Here is a 5,020-nt window from a genome sequence, read left to right as displayed (position 1 = left end):
TCTGGACTGAGGCTCCCTAAGGCTGAGATCATGTCTTTCCATTGTTGTGTCTCCAGAATCATATTCACTCACATGTATGAAAGTAAAATTAAAGCCTGATATGGTGATGGAAGGAAACCACCATTATCTAATTTGAGAATATTTCATCATTTTTCAAAAAATAACCCAATCCATTAGCAGTCACTCTCCATTGCTCCATCTCCCCAGGCCTCTGGCAATAACTAGTATACTTCCTGTCACCATATTTGCTTAATCTAGACATTTCATGTAAATAGATTTAGATAAGATGGTCTTTTGTGTCTGACTTCTTTCACAGCATGTTTTCAAGGTTCATCCATGTTGTGGCCTCTCTCAGTACTTCATGTCTTTCGGGGGTTGATTAATATTCCACTGTGTGGATACACCATAATATGTTGAACCACTCATTAGTTGATAGACAGCTGTTTCAACCTTTTAGCTATTGTGAACAATGCTGCTATGAACATTGTTTCTGTGTAGACATATATTTCCAATTCTTTTGGGTACATACCTAGCAATGGAATTGCGGAGTTATATAACAACTCTATAATTAACTTTTTAGGAACTGCCAGACTGTTTTCCAAAGTGGCTGCATCATTTCACATTCCAATCAGTAATGTATGAATGTTCTAGTTTCCCCACATCCTCATCAACACATTATCTGTTGTTTGGATTATAGCCATTCTAATAGTTGTGAACTGATATCTCATTGTGGTTTTGATTTGCATCTTCCCAACAACTAATGTTATTGACCATACTTTCATGTGCTTTTTGGGATTTGTATATTTTCCTTAAAGAAATATCTATTCAGGTCATATGCTCATATTATTTTTTTTTAAGATGGAGAAAAAATTTTATTCTAAAAATAGATTTCAGCAACAACAAAATGTTGAGTGGTCATTCTAATAAAAAGAGGAAAAGTTAATAGGAATTTGCTTAAATTTGTTTTCTAAAATATACAAAATTGTCACTGTAATATACCTCAAACTCTCATTTTTCAGTATTTGATTATTCACTTTATGAATTATCCAAGGAATTTTTTTATAGTTTAATAAAAATAGTGGTTTTATTGATTATAGAATTTCAGTTATGTTAGTATATATTATAATCTTTAAGAATTAGAAATAAATGACTATTTTTGTTTACCGAGAATAATCTAGTTTATGGCAGCATATTCAGTGAAAACTAAGTCCTGGACAGTCATCATATCTATTTTTCAGATAATCTAGAAGGCATCATGCAAGCTTTTATTAGGCCACGATATAGTTACCCCATACATGCATTTCATTAAGTAGAAATAAGACATTATATTTTCTTTTCAGCAAACACTACCTCTTTTTTATACCGACATATCTTTCCCAAATTAACATTATTTTTTATCTTTTTATCCAAAAGCACTGCCTCAAATAACTTTAACTTTGGAAAACTACAAAGGCATGAGACCACAGCGAAACGCAACTCTGGACTTTGTATAGTGAATTTTTCCTTTTTAAAAAAAAATTTATTTATTTTTTTATTAGTTTCATGTGTACAAAACACTATAATAGTTAGACATTTATCATTTATACCCCTCACAAATGTATATTGCATTTTTCATTTTTACCTAAAACACCAATTTATAAATAAAACTAAATTAACCCCACATTATAATACTTATTAGGAAAGTCTTTTGTGTACATGTTTAATACAAACATGGAAAACATCAAATAGTCTGAGCAAGTATTTGACAGACCACAAAAAGAACACAGGACTGTGGGAAATAAAAATTTGTTAGTGTTTTAAAGCTGAAGAGACTGATGAACGTCATTCCAATTTCTCATCTCCTTCTTCTACATCTTTCAAATTGAGTACTTCCAAAGAAAATTTGCCTTTTGTCTCCTGTTTTATAAACTCATCAATTTCTCTGAAGCAGCCTGGGTCAATCAGACACACAATTTCTAATTGCTGACTATTGTCCTCACTTTCTATAACCTTAATCAGTGCCTTGAGCTTTTCCTTTAGCTTTTTTCCTTCATCCACTGGGAGGATGAACTGAAGTCTCAAGTGGAAACGCTCTATCTTCATTTTCTCTTTCAGCTGCTTTATCACTTCCAAAGCCTGTTGTTTTGTACTCTTGTTGGTTTCGACTGAATAGTGGATGTCCTTCATTGTTCTCTCATTAAGGATACCGTGTTTCCCCGAAAATGAGACCTACTCCAAAAATAAAACCCAATTAAGATAGTCAGCTAGACAGATGCATGTAGTATGTTATGACGATGTTCCGGAAAAAGATGACATGACTGTATTTGAATAAATGTAAATTGTGGTACATGAAAAAAATAAGACATCCCCTGAAAATATAACCTAATGCGTCTTTTGGAGCAAAAATTAATATAAGACCCAGTCTTATTTTCGGGGAAATACGGTGTAAGACCCGGTCTTATTTTCGAGGAAACACGGTAACAGTGTATGGTCTCTTCGTTTTAGGGTTCACACATTTGTCAGCCACAATAGTTTCAATGTCCCTAAACATCTGCTCCAGCTTGCGTGTGCGGTTCTTGACCTGATACTTGAATCTCTCCTTTAGTCAAAATCTGCTTACAGATTTCAGTCTGGTCATCTGTTCCAAATGCACTGATGAGATCTTCCATCTTTGCAACCTGCCCTTTAGAAACATTTACAAACACTGAGTGGGTCTGTAGAACTTCATCAAGGTCTTTTTCCACGCCTCTGCCAGCCGAGGACCTTGTTTTTGTACCAGGCTATTTCGAAGCGCTTCCCGGCTCGCTTCACGCATACCACAGCCACATCGATTAGGCGGATCTGGTTGGTAGGGGTGAAGATGGACATCGCGACTGCTCACAGATCTTGGGGTTTGCGAAACAAGGCAGGCAGAACCAAGGCAGATACGCGCCGCCGGCCTGAGGGCCACCTGTGCCTTGTTGTAACGATCCTAGTTGTAAGGACCGGATGGCGCGTGTGGCACAGAAACGCCTGCAGAGCGCGCGGAGCTGTGACTAACTCCGCCGAGCCGGAGGCCACAACACACCCAGCTGACTTAATTGTGCAGGCATCAAGTGATGTGAAGACCGGACCAGGAAAAGTGAGGAACAATGCCTGTGCATTGCCGCTTTTAAGACATCATTTCTGTGCCCATAAGGAAATTTTTAAAGCATAGGTTGGCTACTGTTTAATATTTAGACATATATGTGAATTACTTTTAAAGTAAATACATTTCCAAAGAATACAAATTTAAACCTTCATATGTCTATTTTCAATGGGGTTATTTGTATTTTTTTTAACTGAGTTGTAACAGTACTTTATATAGTCTGCATACTAGACCCTTATCAGATATATGATTTGCAAATATTTTCTCCCATTCTGTGGGTTGCATTTTTACTTTCTTTATAGTGTCTTTTAAAGCGCAAAAGTTTTTTATTTTTATGAAGTCCAATTTATCTATTTTTCTTTTGTTGCTTGAGCTTTTGGTGTCACATCTGAGAAACCATTGCCAAAGCCAAGATAACGGAAATTTAAGCCTATGTTTTGTTCAAGAGTTTTATAGATTTAATTCTTACATTTCGGGTTTTGATCCATTTAAAGTTAGTTATTATATATGGTGTGATGAAAAGGTTCAACTTCATTTTTTGGCAGGTGGATATTCCCCACCATTTGTTGAAAATAATTATTCTTTCCCCTAGTGAATTGTCTTGGCATCCTTATACAAAATCAATTGACCATATATAGGTTCATTTCTGGACTCTCAGTTTTATTCCATTTCTCTGTATACCTATCCTCATAACTATACAATGTGAGTCAGATATAGTCTTATTTACTGTAGCTCTTTAGAAAGTTTTGAAATTTGGAAGTGTTGAGTCCTCCAATTTTGTTCATCTTTTCCAAGACTGCTTTAGTTATCTGGATCCTTTGAATTTCTATTTCCTTTGAATTTTAGGATCAGCTTGTAAATTTGTGCAAATAAATCTGTTGGATTTTGAGAGGGATTGTGTTGAAACAGTAGATCAAATTGGAGAGTATTGCCATCTTAATAATATCGTCTTTCAATCCATGAACATGGGATATCTTTCCACTTATTTATTTTTATACAATAATGTTTGTAGTTTTCAGTGTACTTGTACTTCTTTGTTAAATTTATTCCTAAGCATCTTATTATTGTTAATAGTATTGTAAATGGAATAGTCTTGTATCCTGCAATATTAACTGAACTCACTTATTAGGTCTATGACTTTTCTTGTGTGCATTAGTTCTGTTTTTGAAATATTAAATTGTAGGGGTCAAGCACGCTGTTGAAAACAAAGATCCAAGACTTAAGATAGAGTTTGGGATGGATTTGGAAGTTCTTGACACTTGTGAGAGTAATTCATGAGAGTAGATGAGATAGAGTAGGGAGGTTGCCTACATTGGGAAGAGAAGAAGCCTATGCCAGACCCTCAGGAAACACAAACAGGCAGAGAAAGAGGACTCTGAAAAAGCAATACACTAATTTTATTTTCATCCAACAAGGTTAGAAATTTAAGGGTGTTTTCCCCCATAACTTTTCTTATATGTTTTCTCTGATCTAGTGAATTCAGATGAAGCGCCCTTATAAGAACTTTCATTTCAACACTTCCTTTTTCAAATAATATATACAAATATTTAGATAAATATTGGTAAATGTTTTGAAAGCTAACTTTCCTTCCTTGTAATGTTATTTATTATCGGTAACTGTGAACATTTTTGTCCAAACTTGGGGATTTAGGTCATATAACTATTAATTTTCCTAACTATCTATCACCAGATTTTTGTTTAAGAGAATGGAAAACTGAAAATACCATCCTAGAAGTCCTAGAATTGTTTTTGAGAGCAAATTTTTGAAAATAACCTCATTAATGGCAAATTTACAAATAGGTAGAAGAACTTGGAAGTTTCTGTCTCCATTTCCTCTTGATTTTTTCATACTTGACATTACTTTTACCCTCACAGAGCAGGCTCACATCTGCTGTGTGTTTTGCTGTTATTGATA

At 34.7% G+C, this 5,020-nt stretch overlaps 1 pseudogene; it reads right to left on the bottom strand.

The window, feature by feature from the left end:
* Window positions 1-1,821: 1,821 nt before the first annotated feature.
* Window positions 1,822-2,847, bottom strand: LOC117034075 (ribosome maturation protein SBDS-like; annotated as a pseudogene).
* Between the last annotated feature and the right edge of the window lie 2,173 nt (window positions 2,848-5,020).

Source organism: Rhinolophus ferrumequinum, chromosome 14, assembly GCF_004115265.2.
Source record: "Rhinolophus ferrumequinum isolate MPI-CBG mRhiFer1 chromosome 14, mRhiFer1_v1.p, whole genome shotgun sequence".
NCBI classification, from domain to species: Eukaryota; Metazoa; Chordata; class Mammalia; order Chiroptera; family Rhinolophidae; genus Rhinolophus; species Rhinolophus ferrumequinum.
Note: the sequence above shows the minus strand (reverse complement) of the source record. Positions and strands in the feature narration are given on the sequence as shown.